Source organism: Anomalospiza imberbis, unplaced genomic scaffold (assembly GCF_031753505.1).
Source record: "Anomalospiza imberbis isolate Cuckoo-Finch-1a 21T00152 unplaced genomic scaffold, ASM3175350v1 scaffold_55, whole genome shotgun sequence".
Taxonomy (NCBI): Eukaryota; Metazoa; Chordata; class Aves; order Passeriformes; family Viduidae; genus Anomalospiza; species Anomalospiza imberbis.
Window position 1 is genome coordinate 485448 of NW_027100162.1, and position 27911 is coordinate 513358.

The following is a 27911-nucleotide window of genomic DNA, read 5'->3' on the forward strand; positions in this document are numbered from 1 at the left end:
AGGGGGCACCGGCCGGTGGAACAGAAGCCGCTTCAGGGGGCCCGCGGAGCTTTTTGGGGAGGGGGCACCATGGGAGACCCCCCAAAAACGGGGGAGGGGAACCCCTGTCGTACCCCCTCCCCCGAATGCCCCCTCCCCCGGTTCAGGAATAGCCAAACTCAAGAAAATGTAAACCAGGCTTGACTTTCCAGAAATTATTTTTGGCCGGGTTTAGCTGCATCCTCCAGGCTCAGGATCACCGCTGTATTTGCAGGTTTTGCTCTGCATCATCAGCCTGCCCAGACTCTGCTCGGTGTTCCACAAATGGAGAAGACAATGGATAATGTGCCAAGCTTCCTTGCAAACAGCAGCACCTACATCAGCATGACAGAAATAAAGGAAAAAAAAAAAAAAAAAGAAAATAATCAGCGGTTAGAACAGAGCCAGTGTCCCACCATCTTCCCCTCCACTGTTATTATAGAGGCAAACCTGGGCCTAAAGCTTCCACCTCTCAGTTCCTGATGCTGTTTGACTTCAGCCTTGACTCCCCCTGATCTACCTGACTGCCGTCCAAGTGGGGCTGGGGATGCTCAGCCTGGAAAGAGGAGACACTGGGGAGGCCTCCGTGCAGCTCTGCAGGACTGGAAGGGTCCCACAGGAAAGACGGGGACAGTGTTCAGCCGGGCCCGTGGCAACAGGACAAGGGGGGATGGCTTTCAACTGCAGGAGGCTGATTGAAGTTGGATCTGAGGGAGCTGCTCTTTTACACGGAGGCTGCTGAGGCACTGGCCCAGGCTGTGGATGCCCCATCCTTGGCAACAGGGCTGTGAGCAGCATGGGCTGGGGAAGATTGCTCAGCTCGGAACAAGATGCTCTTTAGATCCACTGTGATGTCACAGATGTGATGTTCCAGCAGGAACTTCCAGCGTCCAGCAAAGAGCACAACACAACCACTGGCCCTTGTGTCAGCCCACCCTGTGCCAGCCCTCGTGCCAGCTCACCCTTCACCATGTTCCCTGTCACTCTTCTCGTCACCTGCGCCCTGATACTCCCATCAGTCCTGAAAGCTCTCTGTTGCCTGGATTTTGTCATCCGTCCCTGCAGGATGCTCACATTTGTCCTGAGGAAGGTACAGTGCCATTCCATGGAGGTGGACACCCCCCAGCTGCCCGGCTGGGCTGGAGTTCTGTGGGGATGGGGTGGGACAGGGACCCCACTCTGAGGTGTTGCTACCTCTGCAGGCTGTCACCGAGAGAGAGGACGAGATGGAGGTGAACATGCAGGCTGATAGAGAGGAGGACATGGAAGTGGATGGAGAAGAGAGTGGAGACAATGCGATGGAGGTGGACATGGAGATTGATACAGAGGAGAAGATGGAAGTGGATGGAGAAGAGAGTGGAGAGGAAGAGATGGAGGTGCACATGCAGGCTGATACAGAGGAGGAGATGGAAGTGGATGGGGAAGAGAGTGGAGACGAAGAGATGGAGGTGGACATGCAGATGGATACAGAGGAGGAGATGGAAGTGGATGGAGAAGAGACTGGAGAGGAAGAGATGGAGGTAGATGTGGAAGAGGAGATGGACGTGGAAATGGAAGAGTACCTTGAGGACATGGACATTGATGAGAAAGATGAGGAAGAGGCCATGATCTTGGGATGAAGAGCAATACCAGCAGCAGGACAGGCATGTGGTCCCCACAGGCAGAGCGGGTCCCCTGCTGCCAGGCTGGGACTGGGCTGGGTGGTCCCTGCTCAGGGATGTGGGACCCGGTGCATTGGGTTCTGGTGGCCATCCCCAGCCTGTGCTGCGCTTGCTGGGCCAGCCTGGGGGCACATGGAAGAGCCCTCTCTGCCTGATTGGAGTGACTGTGCCTCTTGCTTTTCCTCAAGGATGATGGAGATCCCGGACAGAGATGCCACCCTTTTGTACATACGTTGTAGAGTTTGTTGTTGTCTTTAGGCTATAGGTTATAGGGCTTCTTTTTGTCTTCTGTAAATACATTTAATAGACTTTTGTTAGATATGTTCTTAGGTATATACGTTCCATAGATAGTTGTTGTTACAAATACTCTTACAATGTAAATGTGTTCTGTATTTTCATTGCTGTTTTTCTGAAAATAAAGAAGCTTTATTTTTCACACCCCAGTTCTCTTTCCATTTACTTCAGGCACAGGTAGCATTTGCAAAGTTGTGGTTTCCGCTTGCTCCAGGTTCCCAGGGCTGGAGGTCGGTGGGGAGCTGGCACAGCCACAACCATGTGCTGCTACCCAAACCAGGGTAAGCTGGACCACATGGTGTCGCTTAACGAGGTTTCTAGAGCAGCACACAAAAATTAGGTTCCTCAAGAACTGTTATTCCCTTTTCCTCTCGACGCCCTTGTGCTGCAGGTTGGGCACCAAAATCTGTCTTGGTTTGAAAAGACAGGTGTCGGCTAAGGAAGGCAGGAGACTTCCTGGAAATGGAAAATGTAAACGCCCTCCCTCCAATTTATTATAATTTTGAAATCAAAAGTCTGTCAGGCAAAGATATGGGAATACGAATAACAGTTCTTTACTAGGAAAATTCAAAAGATAACTGCAATAATACAAACAAACAAAAAAAACCAAACTGCTGACAGAGTCAGAACACGATCTTACACCCTGTGGGTCAGGGTGTTGGGAGCAGCACCCCCAAACCCAGCTGGGAGAGCGTAGGTTTGGGGGGAACAATGGGAAGGGGGTGGGAGAGGGGGCACAGGGGGAGGTGGGACCCACTGAGGCTCCCCCAGGTCACCCCAGGACCCCCAGGCCCCGTCCCAGCCCCCTCAGTTCCCTCCACAGCCCCGGCTGAGGGGGGCTCAGCCCAGGAGCCGCCGTCGTTCGGGGCTCCCCCGAGGGCAGCCGCCAACGGGAGAGCTCCCGGCTCGGAGAGGCCCCAGCAGAGGAGGGGATCTTGTCCCTCCTCGAGGGCCCTGAAGGGTCTTCAGGCCCCTCTGAAGAGGAGTTTTTCTATTTTTAGGGATGTCTGGGGGGACCTCACCCCTCCAAGGGTGTTTTTTCCTCCCCATTTTCAGGTGTTTGTGGGGCCACAGCCCCACAAGCCCCTTTTCAGGGGTGATCATGACAGCTTTAAGTGACATTTTTCTGGGGGACTCACTCCAAGCCGCTGTAGGGGATGTTTTGCCCCCCAGGGTGGATTTTTGGGGTTTAAGGGCCCCCGCTCTGGTCGGGTCCCACGCTAACTCCCCTGAAGAGGCCAACACCACTCCTGCTGATTCTGGCAGCGGAGCCTGGGGAGGGTTGAGAGTCCTGGGAGGATTTAGGGGTACCTGGGAGGGTTTGGGGGTCCCAGGAGGGTTTGGGAGTCCCGAGAGGATCTGGGGGTACCTGGGTGATGCCGATGATGGTGATGGGGACCCCGTGCTGGGTATAAACTTTGGTGAAGAATTCCTGGGGCGGTTTTGTCTATCCCCAGGGTTTTTGGGGTCCCGGTGGATTTTTGGGGGGCTCCTAGGGGGGTTTTCAGGATTCCCGAGCAGGGGGGGATTGGGCAATCCCAGGGAGAAACCAAGGCTGGTTTGGGGTACCTGTCGGTGACGGAGATGGGGACCCCCTGCAAGTTATGAACCTTCTCAGGAGGGTCTGGGGCATGCTGGGAGGTCTTGTGGGAATTTTGATGTCCTGGGAGGATTTGGGGGAGTCTGTGTGGGGTTTTTGCAGTCTTGGGGAGTTTTTGGAGGGGCCAGGGATGGTTTTGGGGTCCCGGGGAGGTCGGGGTGTCACTGGGCGTTTGGGGGTTCTCGGGAGGGTTTGGGGCTTCCTGGGCAATGCCGGTGACAGAGCTGGGACCCCGTGCCGGGTATGAACCTTCTCACTGCACACGGGCAGCGTCAACGTGTCCAGGGAGATCCTGGCGGACCCGGGGTCACCCCAAAACCCAGGGGACCCCAAATGCTCAGGGACCCCCCCCCAAACTCCCCTCACCGCTGAATCTGCTGCAGGCAGGGGGGCACCAGCACTCGGCCCCCACCCCCACCATCACAGGCGGCTGTGGAAGAAATCTGGGGGTGCACGGACAGGTCGGGGGGACCCCCAAAGTCCTGGGAAAGGGGGAACACAGGGGAACTCCCAGGAATCCCCACTGGGGGGCTAAGGGGAGATCCAGGAGGAGTTTGGGTGAGCTTAATTGTGTCACTATCGTCAGCAAACAGGACTCCAAGGGTCCCCGGTGTCCCCATTCCCAGCAAAAGGTGGGAAAACCCAGGCTGGCTGGGAATAGGGGTCCCGGATGTCCTCGGTGTTGAGGAAAGGAGGGGCTGGGCACTAGGAAAGGCAGGAATAGGGGTCCAGGGGGTCTCTGGGTGAAGGAAAGGGGGCTCTGGGGGTTGGGAGAGGCGGCATGGCCGGGAAAGGGGTGCGGGGGTTGCCGGTGCCAGATAAGGGGGTGCGGGTTGGAATCCAGGCCGGGAATGGGGGTGTGGGGGGATGGCGGCGCCCGGGAATGGGGGTTCAGGGGCCCCTCAGTGCTCCGGAATGGGCGACCAAAGAGTCCCGGTGCTGGGGGTCCCCCGCACCTCTCGCTGTCCCCTCGGGGCCCCAGGAGCGCCCCCAGCCCCAGCGCTGGAGCCATCGCGCTGCTCCTCCTCACTCCCAGTACGATCCCAGTATGATCCCAGTAGAACTCGGTCACCCAGGAGCCGCTCCCAGTATGATCCCAGGACAGCCCAGGCACTGCCACTCCTGGCATCCCCCCCAGCCCTCTCTGCGTTCCGACCTGTCCCGGCTCCATCCCCGCCCCTCCCGCGGCTGCGGGGGCTTCGGGAACGGGGGAGGAGGAGGAGGAGGGAGGGAGGAAGAGGCGCAGCGGCAGCAGGGAGCAGCCGGAGGAGAGGAGAGAAGGAATCGCGTGGCCCTGGCGCTGCCTGAGCTCGCAGCACCCCGGGAGCATCGCCCCCATCCCGCAGGTGCCCGGGGAGGGGGAGCTCGGCCCAAATATCCTGGGGGGTGCCTGGGTTCGGGTTCTTTGGGAAGGATGTTTGGAGCTGGCAGAGCTCCAAAGCCAAGCTGCAGCTGGCCCTCGGGGGGACATAGGGGGGTCCCCGAGAGGTGTTTTTGGGAGGTCCCGGTGGGCGGTGAGGGCAGATGAGCCCCGGCGGGGGGAGACCGGTTTTGGGGAGCCCCGGGAGAGCCGCGGCTGCCCTGAGCGGGAGCCCCGAGAGAGGAGAGCCCCAGAAGCCCCAGCGGGGACCCCGAGAGGGGGGGGACCCCTGGCAGTGCCGGCACCCCGGCAATGGGGGGTGCTGGGGCTGGAGGGGCGGCATGGCCGGGAAAGGGGTGCGGGGCTCCCGGGGCCGCCAGGGGCTGCTCCCAGCAGGAGCCCAGTTGCTGCCAGTCACTCCCCATTATGATACAATTTGCCCCCAGCACAGTCCCCGTTGCTACCACTTTCATCCAGTGTGTTCCCAGTTGCTCCCAGTCACACCCAGTATGGGGGATGATGTGCCTGGTGTGTTCCCAGTCAGTCTCAGACACTCCCAGTATTAGTCCAGTCCTTCCCAGTATGGTCCAGAGATGAGCCCAGTGTGCTCCCAGTCACTGCCAGTATGAACCAGTTGTGCCCCACATGGTTCCAGTTGCTCCCTTTCACCCTCACTTTTGTTCCAGTCACTCCCAGTCTCTCTCAGTGTTCCTTCCAGCATACTCCCAGTCACTCCCAGTTCCTTCCAGCATGATCCCATTTGTTCACAACCACTCCCAGTCAGCCTCAGTGTAGTTGCACTCACTGCCAGTATGATCCCTGTCACCTCCAGCATGATCCCAGTATAAGCCCAGTTGTTTCCAGTCATTCCTAGCACACACCCAGTGACTCCCAGTTCCTCCCAGTTGCTCATAGCATGATCCCAGTTGCTCACAGTTGCTCCCAGTCAAACTCAGAATGATCCCAGTCACTCCCAGTGTATCCTATTTGCCCCCAGCATGGTCTCAATTGCCCGCTGCAGGCTCCTACTCTGTCCCAGTGTGATCCCAGTATGATCCCAATATGATCCCAGTCTCCCTCAGTGTGACCGTAGTCTGCCCCAGCATGGGCCCAGCTGCTCCCAGTACGATCCCAGTATGACCCCAGTATAAAAAAGTCACTCCCAGTGCTGCCATTCCTGGGATCCCCCAGCCCTCTCTGCGTTCCCCCCTCCCGGATCTCTCAAGAGGAGCCCCAAGGGCTGGCAGTCCCCTGGCAGGGTCCCCAGCAAGGCCCAGTTTGGATGTGCAGCCCCCAGTTTCCCCAGTTTGCCTCTCCTTTTGCCCGGGCCGGGTTCCCCTTGCCCCCAGCATGTGGGAGCAGCCGAGAGCCCCGCGTTGTCCATCCTGACCTGTCCCGGCTCCATCCCCGCTCCTGCCGCGGGCTGCCAGGGCTGCGGGAATGGGGCACCGCGGGTGTCACTGCTCCTCGGGGAGGAGGAGGAGGGAGGGAAGAGGAGGGATGGAGAAGGAGAGCCAGGAGGGATGGAAGTAGGAGAAGGAGGTGGGCTCAGGGAGGAGGAGGAGGGATGGAAGAGGAGGAGCTGGAAGGAGAGGAAGAGGAGGGACTAAGCAGTATCCGGGAAAGAAAAAGGAAGCATGAGGTGGAGCCCTCCCTGAATTCGCAGCCCCGCTGGGACCATCAGCCCCCATCCCATGGGTGACCAGGGATGGAGAGCTCGGCCCAGATATATCCTGGGGGGGGTCCCTGGGTTGGGTTTTTGGGGGGGATGTTTGGAGAATGAAGAACTGCAAAGCTGAGTGGAAAAGGCCCCTTGGGGGGACACTGGGGGGTCCCAGTGGCAGCTGCCAGCAGAGGCAGCCTGGAGGAGCAGAGCCCTGTGTCCCCCAGGAGCCCAAAGTGGGGAGCCCAGAGAGGGAGGAGAGCCGTCATTGGCGGGACCCTCAACAGCCTGGAGAGGGGCAGGGGGGACTCCTTGGAGCCCCTGCAGCCCAAAGCAGAGAAGGAGGGGAGAAGGGACCCCGGGAGCCCAAAAAGCCCGGGCATCCTGTGCCAGGAATGTGGACAGAGCTTCAGCCAGAGCTCGGAGCTGGTGGGCCATGAGCAGGTTCACCATGGGGAGAAGCCCTACAAGTGCTTGGATTGTGGGAAGAGCTTCACGCAGAGCTCCCACCTGATCCAGCACCAGATGATCCACACCGGGGAATGGCCCTACGAGTGTGGGGAGTGTGGGAAGAGCTTCAGCTGCAGCTCTGCCCTCGTCACCCACCAACGCATGCACACTGGGGAGAGGCTCTACGAGTGTCCCGAGTGTCAGAAGAGGTTTCAGACCAGCTGCAGCCTCCTTAGGCACCAGCGGATTCACATGGAGGAGAGGCCCTTCCGCTGCCCCGACTGCGGGAAGGGCTTCAAGCACAACTCCACCCTCGTCACCCACTGGCGCATCCACACCTGGGAGAGGCCCTACGAGTGTGGGGAATGTGGGATGAGCTTCAGCCAGAGGTCCCCCTTGATCAGCCACCAGAGGATCCACACTGGGGAAAGACCATACAAGTGTGGGGAATGTGGGATGACCTTCAGCCAAAAGTCCCACCTCGTCACCCACCGGAGCATCCACACTGGGGAGAGGCCCTACGAGTGTCCCCAGTGTGGGAAGAGCTTCTCCAGGAGCTCTAACTTGACCCAACACCAACAGAGGCATCGGTAGGGGAAGCCCTGCAAATGCCTCAGCTGTGGGAAGAGCTTTGTGCCCTGCTCCAACTCCATCCCCCATGGGAGGACCCACTTTGGTCAGAGCCCTGGTGACCCACATTCCCAGTGATCCCTGCTGAGAAGACACCTGGAAGGTGGTCTCCACATCCTCCTGGATCCCCATAGGCACCTGGATGAATACAGGGGCAGGAACATCCATCAGGACTCTGATCTGAACTGGAAATTCATTGGGAGGAAGCGATTTGTTGACTTTACACCCCAAAAAAATCTCACCCGCTCCTTACAGTTATTTCTTCTGGTGGCATCAAGCAGTGCTGCATGATCTTGGAGGTCTTTTCCATTTCAATAATTTCTTTCCTCACCCTGCCTAGACAACCAAAACTGGGGTGAAAATAAAGAAATTGAGCAAAGAGATCTAAAGCTGCACCATTTACCAGGATTTGGGGGTGAATTTGGGGTTGGTTCAATAGAATATTTGGGAGGATTTGGGTGTTCTGAAGCTATCAAAGGCAGGGGACATGTCCACAATCTCATAGGTGTGCCGGCAAAAGGTGTCCACCTGAGCCCGCCTGTTCTCCAAGAATTCTAATTGTCTGTCCCAGTGCCTGGCCTGGCTCTCCCTATCCGGGATGTTCCCCCAAAGTGCCCAAATCACTGCTGAAATGCCCAAGCTGATCCTGGCTGTAAATGTTCCTGTCCACCAACCTCTCCTGGTCAGTGCCATGGGAGGTGGGCGTTTAGGGGCTCCTGGGGGGACTGGGAAGGGCTTCTGTCAATCCTGTGGGCATTTGTGGTGCCGGGAGGGGGCTTGGAAGGGTCTATGAGGGAGATTTGGGTCCCTGACAGGGCTGTGTGTCTTGCAGAGAATTTGGGTGGGTCCTGGGGGAGATGGAAACGGGTTTTGGTGGTTCTTGGGGTCATTTATCTTGCAGGGAGTAGTTGGTGGTGGGGGGTCCTGGCTGGGAGCTGTGGGGTGGTTGGAGGAGTCTGGGAGTGGCTGTGGGGCTGGGAGGGCGTTTTTGGGTGGTTGTGACTCCCCCAGACTCCCAAAGCTGCCACCAGACCCCACCCCCCAAGATACTGCCAGAGGTCAGTGGCTCCATGTTGGGGTTCATTGTCCTGGCTCTGCAGAAGATATGGGGGGGTCCCCGGGACCGTGTGTGTCCCCCCAGAGCGTGTGTGACACCCCCCATCCCATTGTCACCCCCTTGTCCCTCCCCACAGGGCTCCAGCCCCAGCTCCTGCTCCCCCAGAGGGAATTTGGGGAGGGGGCAGGGGGGTGTGCAGCCCCCGCCGGGGAATGGCCCCGGCCCAGCCCCTTTGTTCAGCACCAAGCTGGGCTCGGGGCCGCAGGAGGAAGAGGCTGGTGGGAAGCAGATCCTGCAGCTGGGACAGTGCTGGGGGTCAGGGCAAGGGCCTGCCCTGCACACCTGGCTCAGGTGTGACCCTGCCCCGGCAAGGGAGCGGGACATTCCCATCCCCACGGATCAGGGCTGGGAGCAGCACTTGGGGCACGGACATGGAAATACTGGGAGCGACTGGGAGCACTCTGAGGGCGTGAATTATTCCCCCGCCTCCACCTTCTCCGGCCGCCCTGCCAGCTGAGAAATGCTCGCTGGGCCTCGGCCTTGGCCAACAGCCCCTGGGCTCAGCTCCTTGGAGCTCATCACAAACACTGTCTGCACCAGGCACTGCTGCTGCCCAACCAGCTCCTGGCTGCTTTAGGAGCAGCCCCGGGAAGTGTTTTTGTTCCCTCAGTGGCACAACATCGCTGTTCTCACCCTGCCAAAGAAAGCTGTGGATGCCAAGTGCGGCCAGGATGAAACATTGCTGGCACTGAAGCCCCTCTCTTGGGGCCCTACAGACAGCGCTCCAAAAGGAGCCCCTTGGAGCTCTCCTGGGCCAGCGACTCCCTCGGAGTGGGGCCTCTCCGAGCCGGGAACTCTCCCGTTTGCTGCACTCGGGGATCCCCAACAACGAGGGAGCCTGGGCCGATCCCCCCACTCCTCCAGGCTCAACCCTTCCCCCGCTGGGGAGATGCCAAAGCATTGGCAGGGAGCATTTCCCTGCCCTCAGGGGAATTTCTCACAGGTGCCTTGCACTGACTCTTTGTGTCTGTGTGCACACAGGAGTGCCTGTGCTCGGGAAATGTGGCAGAAATGCTGCTCTCTGAGGGGTCTGAGTGCCTTGGATAGCTGAGCCAGTCAGGCCTGTCAGTAGGGTTAAATCACAAGGTCTAAGCTAAGTTAATTTGTGCTAAGAGTTGTTCTTTGCTAAGTTGTTAGGTTTAAAATATAAGCCAAGTTGAATATTGTTAAATGTTATTTCTCAGTTAAAATGCAAAGTCATAGGTTATAAGTTCGGTTAAATACTGTAAAGTGCTGCTCTTTTGCTAAATTGTGAAGTTGAAGGTGGAAGTTAAGGTTAAGGTAGAAGTTAAGTCCTGTTAAGTTTGAGCTCTGTAAGCTCTTGGGCCTGTATTCCTTTTATCCTTGCCCTCATTTCCTTGTGTCTCACACTCACACAGGGACAGTTCTTGGTTCATTTCTGGTTTGATTGCCTGGATTCTGTTTGGTTTTGTTGTTGCTTTGTTTCCTTGGTGTGCCTGAAGTGTCCAGTCAGGAGCAGAGTGACTCTTGCCAAGGAACTTTGTGGTGCTGTTACTCAATATTAAATCGGGTTTTTGCTGCTCCCTTGCCGGGGATTTTTTCAGCGCTCTCAAGCCCTCGTTGGTAACAGGGTGAAGGAGCCCTGGGCCAGGCTCTGGCCCTGGGAGACACGGGGACGCTGCCGGGGGGTCCCTGTCCCCTGTCCCGCCCCCCATGGCCCTGTGTCAGGCTCTGGGGTCGATCTCGTGGAACATCCTCTGGGGGAGGCTGCGGCGCCGGGGGCGGGGGGACCCGGGGGGACAGGGGACCCCGCTGTGCACGAGCAGCGTTGGACTTCTCTGGGGGAACTGGGAGGGGGGGCTGGGGCAGAGTCACCTCCCCAGTGACCTCACACAGCCCCTGTGATGTCACACAGCCCCTGCGATGTCATACAACCTCCTGTGATGTCACACAGCCCCTGTGATGTCACACAGCTCCTGTGATGTCATACAACCTCCTGTGATGTCACACAGCCCCTGTGAGGTCACAGAGACAACTCTGAGATGTCACCCTGTGATGTCAGACAGCTGCTCTGTGATTTCACAGAAGACTCTGATATGTCACCCTGCAATGTCACTGTTTGTTCTTTGATGTGTTGGTACAAAGGCAAAGAGAATAAATGCTTCCAAATTACCATGAATCTCTACTATGTATGGCAAGAAGTAAATCATGTTTTGTTTAGCTGCAACTCACCATGGATAAAGCTGTGCATGGAAAGTGGCTCTCACTGCTAGACAATATTATATAGGCCTGGTGGAAAAGGTTATATTAATAGACCAGCAGGGCCTCTCCGAAAGGACACAGATAACCAGGAATAGAAAAAAGAGAAAAACAAAAAAGATGTATTGAACCACATGTTTTGCAGTTAGGGACTTCTCTGACTTCAACTCTTCGGACTGAATTGTTCCCCAGGAGCGTATAAAAGTGACTGTGTGAAGAAAACTTTTCCAAATATTCCTAAAAATTCAGGAGTACTCTGCTGCAAAATTTCAGGCACTTCAGGGCATTTTCACTTCAAGCTTCAAGCGTTTCTATGGAAATGCTTGAGAGACAGCATACTTCATATATCCAACATCTCTGTTTGCAAAAAGTTTTTATTTCAGATAGGGGTATAGGAAGGACATTCTTTAAATACAGAGGGTTAAATGCAAAGAATGACACATTTCAGGCAATTTGAGAAACTTATTTTCTTTTATTAATTTCTCAAACATAGATATTCAAGTATTATTTAAAAGCAGACAAGCAACTACAGTAGGGTATTTCTCTACACTAAGGGTAACTTTGCAGAATAGTTATACACTGACAAGACTAAAGGGCATCTGGAAGGAATGCTAAGAAACTAGTCTAATTAAAGCTACAGCTCATTAAATGAATACATTAAGTCCCTAACAGACTAGGTTGCTGTCTTCGAGATATTTCAAGCAACCTCCATCAACTTCACTGTTCTTCTGTGAGGATGTGCAGGTGGAGCCAGTTTCTGCCTCATAGACTTAGGCAACAGCACCGTCGTAACTGGAAGGTGAAGGGCAAGGCCACTCAGAGATGTGTCTGCACAACGAATCCATGTGCTGCAGCATCTTCCTTCCGCAGGAGCAGGAAAGCAGCTTCAGGATTGCCAGTGACAAATGCAACAATTACGCAGCGTTCACGTGGCTGCCATCGGGTGTGACCCCCCCAGCACAGCTCTGTGCAGGGAACTCCTCTCAGTGGCTGGAGAGCAGCGTCCGGAGGCGAAATCGCAGCCGACCATAAGCTTTCAGTGCCTCTAGGTGGGCAGCAGGATCTCGGGCCAGGTGCTCAAAGAGGTTGAGTGGCTGAAGCCTTCGCATTGCTGGCGGCAAGCTGATCTCTGCAGGAAGCCTCCCGTTGCCTAGCACAAAGTGGTCCAGGTGTTTCAAGTGCAGGCAGCGGCGCAGGTACGCCATGACGTCCCACAGCCGCTGTGCAAATTCCCTCCTGTGCCACCGGGACAGCGGTACGGTGGTCAGCACGTGCATGACCACAGTCTTCCAGGTAGAGCTGGAAAAACCTGTGCCCCTCAGGATGCAGGTGAAGACCTGCAGGCATTTCAGGTGCAAGCTCTGGCACGGCATCTGCCTGGCGATGTGCTGCAAGAATTTTGCCTCTGCTACAGCATATGTCTCAGGCCACGCTGTGCTTGTGATTATGTCTGCCTCGGTGGGCTGACTGCTCACAAAGATGCTGGAGTTGCCTTTCTGGGCCTCTGTGGGATGGCTGACCACAAAGATGTCAGAGTCCCCTTGGCGCACCCCAAAGAGCATCTCCACCGTCAGGCTCTTCTTGCCTTTGCTCAGCTGGAATTGGCAGGACCGGCTGCAGGGCTGAAACACCAAGTGCCATGAGTATGACTGAGGCACGTGCAGCCACGAGCATCTCACCAACTGGTAGAACCAGCGGGAGGTTTTCTCCACATCCAGGTAGGAGCCGGTGCAGAGTGTCTCTAGGAGGCTGCGCTTCTGCTCCCACCACAGCTCCTCCTGCGAGTGGTGCAGGAAGCACAACAGCTTCTCGCCCAGCCGCTCCCTCTCGCACAAGCACGCAAGCTCCACACGGACGCTGAAGGTCCTTGTTGCCATCTGCCCTGCACTGTTCAGCTCTAGGTGGAAGACGTGCCCTGGCGGGGGATTCAGTGGGACCAGCACGTGGTACACACCATCCCACCCACGGGGACTCCAGCCCTCAAAGGCACTGCCCACCCCGATGGCTTCTTGAGGCACCGGGTAGAAGCTATTGCTCACGCTGTCCACAAAGACACGCGTGAAGCTCTCCATCAGCTCAGCTACCACTGAGCAACCTCTCTCCAGGTCCTCCACAGGCCACTGTATGCCATCCACTAAAAGGATGCCTTGCTCATTCCCAGCATCCTGAGTGTCTTCTCTGTCTTCGGGTCCACCATTGCCGCTCTCTTCCTTGCCACCATCACTGCCAACTTTTTCACTGGCAGCCACGTTACCTTGTTTGTCTTCTTTTCTATCCTTGTTCTTGTTTCCCTCCACGTTCACATCACCCTGTTCTTCAACCTTGTTTCTATCATTGCCATCTTCTTCTGTAACATCCTTATTTTCTTTCTCAGGTCCAGCAAAACCATTAAGGGCACTTTCATTCCCGCATTTACTGCTATCTTCCTGCTCAGTCACATCTCTGCTTCTCTGTTCACTGGCATCACTGCTTTCCTGCACCTTCACATCCATGTATTTTTCCTGTCCATCTATGTTGTCTTCACCTTCATTTATGTCATTGTTGTCGCCCACCTTTATAGTCACACTATTGTTTTTTTCTTCATTTCCATCTCCTTCTTCTTCCTTTCCAGTGTCCTTGTCTTGCTCCACCCGCACATCCTTGTGTTCTCCTTCATTTGCTTCATCTAGGTCTTCTTTATTTCCAACAACATGGCCAGGTTCTTCTTCATTTTCGTCACCACGACTGTCTCCTGGCACATCCCCATCACTCCGTCCCTCATCTTTCTTTAAATCATGTCCATTGTCTCTGTGAACATCGCTGTCTTCCTTCACCTTCACATCATCATTGCCTTCAATGGCATCATCACTGTCTCCTTCATCTACAGCCACAGGACTGCCTCCTCTGTCATTTTCAGTGCTGCTGTCATCTGCCTCCACAGTCACGTCAGTGTTTTCTCCACCTTCCTCTGGATCAGTGCTGTTTTCTTTCTGTTCTGTTCCTTTCTCATCTCCCAAGGTCTTGCAGGAGCTCTGGTCCTTGCTGCTGCTGCTGGTGTCACAGCTCCTTCTCCTGCAGCTAAACCACAGGCCCAAGAAGAGCAGGACGCCAGCAAGAACCCAGAACGGCCACTGCTGCAGGGCACCAAAGAGCACGGCTCCCCAGCCCTCGTCCTGCTGCTCCAGGGGCCCCCGCTCCAGCTCCTGCAGCAGCTGAGCCATCTCACGGTCCAGCAGCTCCTGACGCTCCTTCATTCGCTGGTGCGTGGCCTCATCCAGCCCATCCCCAGCCGGCTGGGGGTACTGGATCAGGCTTTGCACGAGCACGAAGAGCAGTGACAGTAAAGCCATGGTCTGCAGGAGGACACACAGAAGGGGTTCAGTGGGGCCGGAATGGAGACGGACAATGAGGGGCAGGAGCAGCAGGGATGTGGCGGCAGGAAGGAGAGGGCCCCCGGCAGCTGGCAAGGCCCGCACCGCTGCCCCAGCAAGCAGCGCGCCCTCAGCGAGGCGCTCCCGCCGGGGCTGGGCCCTGGATGCGGGGGCAGCCCCAGGTACCGGCGCTTCTCCCCCAGCCCTCCTCCAGCCCCCAGCCCCGTCTCCTCACTGCTGTGCACTCACCGCTTGCCCAGGCTCTACTGGGGCAGCGGCACCCGCTGGGGCCTTTTCTAGCTGCCCCCATTGTGACACGGCGCCTGCGATGTCCCAGAACCCAGAGCGCGGCACAGGCCAGCCCCGCCCGCCGTCCCCAGCCCAGTCAGGGAACTCATCGTGGCCCTGGGCACCCCGAGCCCCAACAGACACCAAGTGCAGATCCATCCCTCGGGAACCTGGGAACACCAGAGCTTCCCTTGACAGAGCAGGCACAAGCACCCTCACACACAACCCTTGTCAAATTCAAATCTGGGTGACACGACCCAGGGATGTTCTCAGTGTACAAGTGCAGGCTTTTATTTAATACTGGTGGGGGACATTTTTTATTAGTAGTATTTATACTTATTACTTTGGGGTAGGATGTCATGTAAGCTAATGCTCTGTTACAGATTTCTGAAAAAAATCTAGGTTGCTTGGATGATGCACAGGAAGAGTTAATACCATCCTAAAAAGGCCAAATATTTTAATTACAAAATTTTGATGCCTTCAATAACCTCTTAGCTCTCAAACTCTGTGGTTCAACACCGTGCAAAATTCTGGTATAGCCAGGATTTTGTTCAGAAAGCAGAATGTCTGTGTTTTCAAATTTGTGCAAAGATGTACCTCTGTCACTCCCACCATCTTCAAAATTGTCTCCCTTAAACAATGTTAGCCAATCTCTTTGACTGATAAAGGAACTTCTGTCTCTTTCTGCCATCTCTTTGTGTATTTATCTCCAAAGGACTGTGAGTACAGGAGAGATTATACTCCTCGACCTTTCTTTGGGGAACTCATCTCTAAATGGAACTGCAGAAATGGGGAGGGAGGAAAGGGAAGCAGGATGTGACTTGAGTACCTGCATCGTGACCACAGATGGCCACTGCTAGACAGACACTGACGTCAGGCTGATCACGCTCGCCCATTGGTGTGTAGCAGAATAATGTTGGGATGGCTAAAACTGCTCTGAATTGGATTTGCTTAACAGATGTCATTAGCAAAAGTATTCCAATAAAGAGTTTTAAACTCTCTTCCGAGCTGATGCCACTTATCATGTATCTTCCCCGCATTCTTCTAGGGAAGCTGTTTTTGATGTTGTCCCTTCCTTCTTTTTACAAGGGAGCAAAAATTATTTGCCAAGTATCACTCTTCCAGATTTGTTTCCTCTCATTTTCCAAGATTTAATAAAGTGAACACTCAGCAGAATAGTTCTGTGTTTTTTGAACACAATTCTTCCTTTACCCAATTGAGGCCCTTCTGTGACCATGAAAACACAAAAACTGTTGTGAGCTACAGTTTACACTTAAGAGGTTGATATGGGTCAGTTCTCCCAGGTTATTCTTAGTTCATCTGCTATGTAAACTGTTGATGTCAGTGACTGGAAGCTGCTCTCCGGGACATTATATATATGATAATTATATGACAGAAAATGCAACATATAGTTGGATCTGACCTTCAAGTTCACTAGCTTAAAAAAAGAAAAAAAAAGACTGTAAGAAATTTGCTGTTTTTTCTATTTATAAATGCCTTCACATTTATATTTAGTTTATGCACATACAAGAGCCTTTCCTTGCATGGACAGCAGTGCCCATCCATCATCAGTCTCGGGTATATTATAAGTCTCAATGATTACTGCCTCCAGAAAGCATTTTTGAGACAAAACAGGCAAATTCTTTTGCGTAACTATACAATCTTCCAGTAGTAGGATCTTCACTCTCACATAAACACTTCATGTTTTTCTGCAAAGGAATCTGAGATAGATTTTTCTGAGAAATAACAAACCACCAAAAATAATTAAATAACAAGCAAGAGGAAAACACCATTTCTTCACTCAACACACTTTCCTTGATTTTCATAAGCATTCAGATTTACAGCTGCGGATACTACCACAGGAGCAGGGCTTTGTCTGGTTTTGCTTCCTCTTCCAGCAGAGCAAGCACAGCTGCAAAATGCAAACTCATTTCTAGGTTCTCTTCTACATCACCAGTTTAGCACATTCCAACCAGTCATAGTTGTGCAACACCCCGTCAGGGAACTGGGATTACTGCAGTGTCACAGACAGTTTAAGTGAGGCTCAAGGAGCTGTACATAGTTTTAACTATGTTTTGTATGGATAATTAAATGATGCGTGACATGGAGATAAGCCAGCTGTACTGAAACTGAACAAACTAACTGCTCTGATGGAACAGTCAAGCATCTCATCAGTTATAAAATGAAACAGGTTTAAAGCAAAAACAATAGAGAACAGAATGCATGACATTGTAAAGTAGCATGTTCAAAGGACCATTTCTGAACTTTAAGCAAGTGTACTCATCCAGTCAAATTTTCAAAAGAATTCCTGGCACCAGAATGTTCTCTGTTTGCTTTTTCACCATGGTAAAAGAATGGATCACTCTTAGGGGAAAGAAAATCCTGTGTGCAAAACACTGCATGAAACTAAACAATGCTTTAAACGTGGCTAATTTCCATGTGGAGCTGATGATTTAGCACTGTCATCCTTCAGCAGAGGAGAAAGAACTGCCTGTCTTCAGTTTACTTATGCAAGATGAAGAAAGAATGTGAGGAGTGTGAATTTGATCTTGCTTCAATTTACTTCAGTAGCCAAACACTTGCCATGACTTCAGTGGGAGTGAGACTGCATCTTAGCTCATTCAATGTGGAGAAAAACAAATCAGCTGAGAATAATGCTCTTGTTGATTAGATTGATATTACTGCCATAGTTGGTTTTAACGGTGCTAAGTAAATCCTCTTTTAAAAGCCAAAGGTTACCTTCAGTTGTGCTTTTTCCTATGTACTGTGTCACAATGGAGGATTCCTGGTTCTGTGACCAAGTCACCACTGCTCACAGCAAGCATGGCATGCTCTGGGGCGTGGCCACATTCCCAAATGGGAATGATATATGTTTGGGGATGTCACTGGGGACAACATCCAAATCTGGGCTGGGGCATCTCCCTCAGTCAATAAACCAGGGTGCACATTTCTGTAAAATAACTGCATTCACTGAGAAAAAAAGACTACACTAACAAAGATGTCCATGAAAATCAGCAAAGTAAATCAAATCAATAGGGTTACATTTGCAGTTAGGAATCTGCATTTCTGCAGGGAAATTTTAGGATAGCCACAAAGTGGAAAATATTTAATTTTTGGGTTTTTTTCCTGAGACGGCAATCAATCTTCTCGTTTGGCTATAGTCTACTTTCCCCTATAAAGTAGAACCTAGAGATACACTCAGAAAATATGTATGGAAGTACCTCTCAATTAATTAAAAAATATTATTACTCAGAAGATAGAGACACGACTGTCTACACTGTATGAATTAAACATACATGAATTAGGACACAGACTCTTCCATTCTTTAGTAACAAAACTGATGCTGTCCTGAAAATGACATTAATGAATGAGACTGGTATATGAAAACCTTCTGCATCTGCTCTAGACGTTGGAATGAGCATGTTAAATGATGCAGCAGACAAGGAGGATGCACTTCTTAGGGAAGCTGAATGTCACTTCTGTGCTTAAGGAGTTCTGCAGTTTGGATGAAGGTCACAGGCTATGTCCAGGTGCACGAAAATGAATGATAAATACACACAGTTTCTCCTAGACTGAAAGCAGAGCTAGACAAAGAGTATGAAAATCAGGAATAATTCATCCCCTGGTTTTCTAAAGATGTCAATCTTCTACTAGAAGACAGTTTGTGAGCTCCTCCGCATATTAAAGCTATAACATAAAAATAGAAGCACCTCAAACTTGTAGAAGTATCTAAGATGCATAGATTAAGTAAGGTCTATGCAGAGCGAGCACCCTAAAAACATCACAAGAGCAAGCAGTGACAATTTCTGGGATAGTAATGACATGAATCAGTATCTAAAAGTTAAGTATAAGTGAAGAAGAAAATTTTTCAACTAATGGATCAGGGAAAATGTGGGAATAAAGGATATGTGATTAAAGACATAGTGTATTATATTAACAGAGGTGGAGAATATATGACTTTGATTCTGTATTACAACACATTTCAATTGAGTTGTGTGTAGCTTTAGTTTTATACATGCACAATTTTTTAGAACACATTTTTAGAGTAGGGCATGCAATAAAAGAAATGCATTGTACTGCATTGATCCCCACATGACTCGCTGGAATATCTTAACATTTCCAGCACAGATTCCCACTTCTGAAGATGAAAACCCAGGGAAGATGAAAACCTGTAACTGCCATTAAGAGAAGGTCTAAAATTTTAATTGCTGTCTGAACACAAAGGAGCTGTGACATGCTGTGGTTTCTTGAAGCACTCCTGCAGTTACAGACACATCTTTAACTACCCCACCCTCTCCCTCTTCCCCATCCACCATTGACTGATGCAGCTGGGAGATTCAGTAACTGTGGAGCAAAATCTTGCTTACTTTCAGCTCTCCTGCCCCAGCAAATGCTCAGCTCCTCTGGGAAGATGGACCTATGCCATAAACACACTGCACCTGGAAGAGAATGAAAACTTCCCTTCAAACACACACATGTGACCAGCTTTCTGGAACTGCCTGATGTTGCCAATTTTCGTCTGTTTCCCACAAAGAAGGGAAAGAACTTTGTATTCTCCTCCTCATGATATTTCAAGTCATAATTCCAAAGAACAGAGATGCCAGGACTTGTCAGTGACATGACTAACAATCTTATGAGAACTGGCAAGACAGCTCATTTCTCATACATCTTACAGAAACCTTGGAATTATTTTGTCTGAAACACTTGGGGGAAGCAAGATGGACTTAATTCTGACAACTTTATTAAATATTCAGTACATCTGACATCCTGATATCAACAACAAAAATATGGTTTAATTATGATAAGCCATACTGGTATCATTTACAATACCTAAGTGTGAAAAACTGCAATGAATTTTTTCTTGATCCATGTGGAAAAATACACACCTTCCACCCCCCCAAGAAAAGTAAGACAAGGCACAATAAATTCTCGTAATTCTCTTTCTTCTGGCTTTTCAGTTCCATCACAGCTCTCCAAATTAAAATTTATGTGCTATTTTGCATCTGTATCTGTTGTTGATTTGCCCCCCCACAGGGATAGAGGAGGATAAGTTTGGACAGGAAACGGTATCCCTCAAGCCAAACTGAAAGGTTTATAAAGTTGCTAATAAAAGTTTGGGTCAGGGCCTAAATATTAATCATCTGCTCATTGTCTTTTTGAACGAGCTCAGGCATTTTCCCAACCACTCCCAGCAGGTCTCTGCCACTATTCTAAACTAAGATTTCAGACATTTCTTTTTTTCCTGTGTTGACCGCAACAATTTTTTTTCTCCCCCTCTCTACCTGCCAAATGCATCCATCAGGATTTTGCCAAAGGCTATCTGCTTTTGAAGTTGAGAGGAATTCACTAATCGTGAGTGTCAAATCCACAATAAATGCCATTGCCATATGGTATACGCTGCTTTTGGGAATTATCTCAAAAGGCCTAGCTGTGAGAAGGCTGGCTGTATGTTAGGAGGGTTTTACTGCTAACTTTCATAACGCATGTCAGGTTTTCAGTTTCTGTATTCATTGGCTTCAGTGAGTGCAACTGTTTCCTGAATTTATAAAAATGTTGTCAAGATGCCTTGATCTTGCTTCCTCCGTCTCTCTCACACAAACACATCCAAACACATCTCTAAACAGTGGAATAGCATGCACAGTGGCATGCAAATCTAGCAAAAGAGAAGCTTGTAAATAAATAGCATGTCATTCTGCTTACTCAATAAATTCCTCTGGGTGTTAAACTCATGACAAACGTATCATAAGCCCCGATGAAGGGTTTACAGCCTGTCCCATCACACCATCCTGAGTGCAATTCTGCCATGCATAGGAAGACATAAGTTTGAAAAACAGAGCAGAAATAGGTCCCGTAAGGGCAGGGTGCTGACATAGATGAAACGTAACTAACTGGAGAGCATTTGTTTTAGCTGAAGAAGACAGCATCAGTGTCACATCTCTGTGCCTGTGGAGGTGTAATCTACATTCAAAGCAACATGAAATCTATCTCCTTTAAAAAATTGTCCATTAATACATAAATGTGTCTGTGTTGAAACTCCTCAGATACCATTCCCAACAAGAACTACACACAAGACTAAGAAATTCCACAGAGAAACACGATTTTGTGATCCAAACAGGCAAGGACAAAGAAAACCACATATGTGGAGTTTAACATACCAACGTAGTGATAGAAAAAGAACTACAAAAATAAATGTCAGGCCCCTTGAAACACTTGAGGCAGCGCTCTCAACCTTCTCTGATGCTCTAGGAAGATGTGAATGTCCTCCATGTCTCACATCATCCCCACCAGCCACATGGAAATATCTCCAATGCAGCTCTGAGTGTTTCAAGTATAACTCCCCTCTAATTTATGTAGTCTGTTAACATCCTCTTGGAGCAAACAGAAATAATAGTTTAAAAAGACAGCTGTATTTCAGAAACATGTGCCTCTACACGACAAAACAAAAAAAAAACCAGAATTTAATACCGTCCCTAGGCAGAATTCATCCATCTTTAAGGCTTCTATTTTGTATGTCTGATTTGTTTTCCTGGTAAGTAATACAAATGAACTGCTGGCAACATCACATCAAAACAAAAGCAGCAGAATCAGAAAAAAACACTGAAAAGTTTACCTTTATAGGAAAGCTTCAGTCTTAGGATATTTTGTTTTGACATTCCAGTGACTGGAAGGAACAGCATCACTAAAGACAGCAGGCTGCAGGCATGTGGCACTTGCAAAGTTCTCATTCTGCTCTCTTCTTCTGGATCTTCTTTTGCACTATCTCCCCACTTTTAAAACAACCCAAGTTTTATCTGGAAGAAAAAAGGAAAACATCTGTAGACCTGCATTACTGCATAAATAATAATTCTGTAAGCAAGCCAGACCTACCTTTAAAGAGCAGCTCATTTAATTTCTTTGCTACAAAAGGATTTTTTTTCTCCAGTACAAGTAAAAATGTTTTGTTTCTTTAATACTAAATTTGCACATTTTGACATTGGAAAAATATGTAAACTTTTCAACACCAGTGTCTAGCATAGCTAAAGTTCAAACACAAATTAAATTAATACAGTATCCACACAAAGAATATTTGCCATTCAAAAGTGACCACGCAACTTGTTAGTTCATACCAGTTGACTGGATATCTTAATGTTTTATAACTTTTTATCTCAGTACTAAAGCTATTTTATGTTTATGCTATGACTGGAATGAACTGTAAGGTCTCAGATGCCATGGGGGTACAAGCAGAGTTAACAATGAGTACATACCCATCAAAACTTTCATGAATAAACTAAGAAAATTGGGTAGAACAAGCAGTTGTGTTTAGTTTTAATAGAAAAAAAGTCAGTGCAGAGGATGGATTTAAAAGTGCTTTCAGTACGATATTTCCAGCAGAATAACTGCAACTCATCCACCAAAACGTCCTACAAACTTTAATGAGTGTTTCAGGCTGGGGTCAATAGGCTGATATGAGATTTTGTTAGCACAGTGTGCAACTAAGCCAGCTTTGCAGCACTTTTCACTTAATAAGTGTCATTCATAGTCCATAAATCTTGAAGTGTTTTACAAATGAAAGCAATTATCCCTGTCCTTATTTTCCCTATGCAAAAACAGAACCATAAAGCTGCAGTGAACCTATTTCCTCAAGGTCACACAGCACAGTAGTTGAAAAGAAAACAGCAACAGCAATCCTGGTGTCCTTTGTACCCAGCTATCAAGGATCTCTTTTGCCCAATAACTCCACTTTTGCACAAGAAATTATTTTAAATGGTGTCTTGAGTTCTGAAGGCAAAACTTGATGGTTAATAAATCACAGAGATCAGAGTATGAAAATACTTGTAAGACCAGATCCTTCCTCCTGCAAGTGCATGATGCTAGAGGTCAAGGGAGACAGCTGGTGAAATTAAAAATATCAGTGTTTGAGTAATGCTGTAAAACCAAGGAGTAAAGAAATGTTATGCTTAGTCGAGAGATTAATGGCTCATGACTTGCCATGAAAATTATTTTCTGAAAGGTACTGGAACTGCCTGATTAAAAGAGCAATCCTAGCGCCCACGTCAGCCAGCACTTGCACAGACATCGAAGGAGAGGCTCCTTACAAGCCCATGAGGGATGCAGCACAGCTCGTGGCCCCTGGTCTAGCATTCGAGCTCCTGCAGCCCTGGGTCAGGCAACTCTGAGCTACAGCAGCACCCAGAACCATGGCATGAAAGCATGGAAACAGTTTTCTCCAGCAGAGGAAATCTCTCTCAGATGAAACTTGGGCTTTCTGAGCCTCCAGAACTTCTGTTAATAGTAAAAGATAAAGAAGTGTGCAAGAAGAGCACGATGGTGAAAGAGAAAGAGGGAAATAATTTGTAAAATGCCCAAAGCGTAGCTCCTATTGCGGAACACTGAGCTTCATTCTTCTCAGTCCCCTCTTCAACACTGACATTCAGTGTCTGAATGTACTACTCTTGGCCAAGGGGAGTGCATGTTCATGAGATGACATGGCGAGAAAACAGACAAACATGAAATGCCTGTTTCATCTTTCCCTTCCCTTTATTACAGAATGAGATCTGAAGAGAAGACCCTTACTTCTTCTGTGCCAACACATCTATTTGAGGGTGCACCACAAAAGACTGATGTGGATTGGACTATCGTAGGGTTAAACTGCCTTTAAAAATCTATTTAGGGGGAAGAAGGGGAACAGAGGGGGAGGGGAGGAGGGGGAAGAATATATGAAGGTGAGACACCAGCCCTGTCCATCTTCAGCAGGATGATAGTGACAAACCATACTTCAAAAAGAAGCAATTAAGTGGGAGCCAGTCTCACTGCAAGCATGTTGAGACGTCATGGCCTGAAGGTCTGGGCCTCAGACAACAGGGAATTCACCAAAGGATTTGGGGTTCATTTTCTTGAGGCAAATTACTGTGAAGAATCAAGACTAAATTTGACTAGAAAACCAGTTTTGTCGATGCACTGTCATTTGCTGAATTGATTGAGAATCAGCACCAAACTCAGGCCTTTGGCCATAGCTCACAACCTCACTTTTTCATTTAGGCATTTTTTGCTAATGGGAACCTTCAGGTTTTTTTGGTTGTTTTTTTTTCCTCTTTTCCCTTTTATTTGAATAATGTCTCTGAAAAACCATTTGCCTTCACAAGGCGGTTGGTTAGTTTACACTGGAGGCAGCTGCTCTGTGGGCTCGAGCCAACCCTGTCTTTAGATTCATTGCAATCTGGCCAGATTGTCACATATATTTTTAGTTTATGATGATCCTCTAATACAATTCCAGCTTCCACACAGAGTCCTTCCAACAGTCTAGCTCAGGTTAATGAACTTCAGGCCAACTAACTTGCCATTAATCTTCAGGAAATATCCTTCCTCTCTGTAACATAAGCAATGTCAATCAGTGTCCTGTGCTGAAAAGACCCACAGTCACACTGATCCGAAGCAAACAGTCCCATGAGCAGAAATAAAACATGAATCCTAAAAGCAAATTCTACTACCCCGTTCCTTCCTCCCCTCAAAAGTAAGAAGAATTTGGTCAGAGAAGGAAAAATTACTGGTTTGTTCAGTTCTTTGATACTTGAGCTAAGGACCAACACCTTCTAAAACTTCCTCACCATGAACAGATCCAAAATAAATGAGGAAAAAGAGTCTGAAAAGAAAAATGCCGAGGCTAAAGCTGCTTCCCCACCTTGGCTTCAGCTAGGAAATAGCACTGCACTGTGTTAATTATCACCTGCAAGACCGACCAGGGAAGGAAGCCATGCACACACCTCGCTGAAACGGGGGCATTTCCAGCAGAATAAAGGAGCTTTTATTTGCCCCATGTAGGGGCGGGAGGCACAAGGCTGAGAGGGGCTGAGCAGCCTGGCTCCATCCTGCTTGGACCTCCCAGCGGGGCCCATAAATTGGGACCGGGCTGTGGGTAACGCTGCCAGAAGACAGAAAGTGGAGCTGCGGGTGGGTTGCCATCCTGACAGAGAGAGGGGCCAGACCTGACTGGCACATGTGCCATGGCACGTCCCGAAACGAGGTGTCACCTCCCCGCAATTGGTCACATCTAGTGGAGCCTATAAAACAGATTGCTCCGAAGCTACTGTCTGAAACAAGAAAACCTGGGGCCAATTTACTAAACATAATTTATTCCAGGCCCTTTGTGGCAATAAACAGAGCTCTTCAGCCTTCTCAAACACACAGACAGTAAGGAGCTCTGTGCTTATGGGAGCTTTTTCAGATCGTTCAGCCCAAACCTATCTAAATGCAAAATCTTGCATTCACAAATACTGTGTAGTTTCCGACTTCTCCTGGCGTCAAGACGTCCAGAGCTGAAACGACTGTGACCCATCTGCAAACACACACTTTTTAAACTGTATTCAGGAAACTCTCGGTTAATTCTGTGAAAAAAGCCTTTATGGAATTGGCGGATAATTTAAAACCTGTTTCCAGCACTATTTTTCCAAGGTCATTTTAAAATTCAGAATTTTATTTTCCAATAAAGAGTTGTGGCTCAGTTTTAGTGAATCTAATAGCAATGCTGCAAATTGTGACAACTGAAAATCTAGAGCTACAAACTCTAGATAAAATCTAGTCACTCCAAGCTTATAAATCTAGCCACTATAGCTTATAAAATCTAGTCACTATAAGCTTATAAGTTAATTATAAACCTAATAAGTAAGTTGCCTAAGCCACGTAGCTTCAATACGTAATTTTCTATCACTGATGCAAGAGTTTTTCTTTCTTCTCCTCATCTATCCTTGTTTGACATCTTGTGGTTTTATTTTATTTTGGTCAATGGAGTCAGAAGAGAGCAAAAAATGTCCCTTCCAGACATCAGCAAAATAGCATGAGTGGCCTTTCAGACAAATATATTGCTTTAAAAGATTTAAAACTAACCAGCTACAATATAAACAAAAATTACCCCACCTACGATTCATATTTATTGAAAGGTACATTATCCCTTTATCATCTCTTTATTAAGAGATCAATATCTTTTTATTTAGATAGAATATTTTCTACTATTGCAAGTAGAAAATCTATATGCACACAAATTTAAAGCACGTTATTTTAACTACAAGTATACAGATATGTGTGTCCAATGCATTATGCAGATATCTCACCTTGAAATTATCATACAAATTCCAAAAGAAAAATTACTGTGGTTGTCTACTGTGTGGTTCAAAACTGTACTATAATCATGAACTGGATATTGAATTGCCTTTGTTAGTAAGAGGGAAAACTGTAAGCATACATGGCTTAGATTAGTAACTTAGAAAGTCAAATAGACTAAAAATAAAATTACACCTTCAGACTTACTTAACAATCTTAACTTAGTTCTGCAATAACAAAGATGACATTGATCCAGAGCATAATGAAACTATGTTCTTGTAGCCCTTAGATAGATGGTCTGTTTATTATTTGGCAGAAAATGCTTTTCTCTTCATTGTGAAATCTCAGTTAAAGCTAACTCCATCCAAGAACTGGTAAGCAGTATTATTCATCACTATTCTCCTACTTATTAAGTAGGTTTTGTGCTGTTTATAGTCCAGAAAATGTTCCCTTTCAGGATTCAGAAAAATACTGCTTTTTACACAAACCCCAGATCAGCATTACCTCACTTCCTAACACCAGGAGAAATTGATGAATAAAAATACAACGGTACAATCAAAAAGCATTATGTGAGCCTGCAGTAAGTGATTTTTTTTTTCATTTTATGTTGCATAAATCACTGGGTTTAGTCTACCTGGTTTAGATGAGGCTTTGCCATGCAGCAGTCTTCGCTATTGTTAAATACCCAAACAATTAGCAGAGACTCCTAAGAAGCATAACCCAGCTTACATTGAGTTTTGCAATACTATAAAGGCTTTAACTTTTACTGAGCTCCTCACAGGATTTACACACCATCCATTCAACACCAGTAACTTGGCAAGAAAAATCACCGCTGTGATTCCCACTTGAGAAAAACCAAATCGAGCAAAGAAAAATGAAGGGTCTGAGAGACAATGAGGACACAACTGAGGGAAACAGAGTCAGCAAAAAAATCTTCTTGCAGAGAACCATCTGATAATAAATAAAGCTCTCCAATAGAGAGAGAAAATACATTTGAGGATTACACTGGATTTTTTGTTGAGATGAACTCAAGCTCAAGTAAAAAATGGTGACTAAGGAAGTGAAATGAGAGAAGAAGGAGGAAGGAACTCCCTTACTTTGTTTACTTTTTCATACTTTTCAGCATCTTTCTGAAGGGAATCTGCTGGTGGAATCATTTCTAACAGGCATGTAGTCTGTTTGGAGATAAACACTGGTTGAAATGGTAGAAACCTTACAGAATGGTCTGTATCACATTGCTCTGAAGAGCTCATCTGACCATGAAATTTACTGTTGGGCACCTAAAATTATACACATAGGAAACGAGCACTACATCCTCAAAAGATATCAGGATCTTTTTCAGGTCAATGTCAGTGAGGTCAGGATTGCACTCAAAAATTTCACACAGACACAGAAGTAATCTTTTCAGAAAGTGACAGATAGACAGCCATGCACACAGACATGTTATGTATCATTACAAATGGTGATTCTGAGAAATTTTATCTGTGGCATTCTATATTTTGGACATGTAACACATAAATCCAAGACTGATGATAAAGCAAATGCTATTCTCTAACCCTAATTATTTGTATATTGTGTCTCCTCAAAAAAAAAAAAAAAACAAACCCAAAAAACAAACAAACAAACAAAAAAAAAAGCCAAAAAAACAACCCCAAAAAACCACCCAAAAAAAACCCCAAAAAACAACCAGACTCACTGCTTTCTACATTCTATAGGCTGTTTCTCAAACACAGTATCTATTGTTCAAGAAAAAGGATAGGATGGAAAGCAATTTGTCATCTGAAAATTGTATTTCCAAGAGGAGGTAGGGACATAAATAAAATGTCCCACCAGTCAGATGTGAAGCTGGGATCTTTGCACAGAAATATCAACATGCCTTTCACTCTATAGTTAGATGCATATGTATCTCTTATGGATTCTTTTTCCTCATTTCCTCTTGTTTCCTTTGGGGAAGGAACTATGACTTCAGGAATTACGTCCATCATAACAGCTTTCTATAGGCTCTTTATTTAGAAAGACATGAGAATGCCCTACATTCTGATCATTAAAAAAAAAAAAAAAAAAAACACATACAAAAACCAAAAAAACCCAAACACAAGCCAAAGAAGAAGGCAGTGTAAGGCACGATTTAGCAACACATAGGAATCAAAAGGACCCCTAAGCCAAACCTCAGTGTTACATTATTTA

At 48.3% G+C, this 27911-nt stretch overlaps 1 pseudogene; it reads left to right on the forward strand.

Moving 5' to 3' along the window:
- The first annotated feature begins 6995 nt into the window (after positions 1–6995).
- Positions 6996–27911, forward strand: part of LOC137467236 (zinc finger protein 252-like) — a 158569-nt pseudogene continuing 137653 nt past the window's right edge.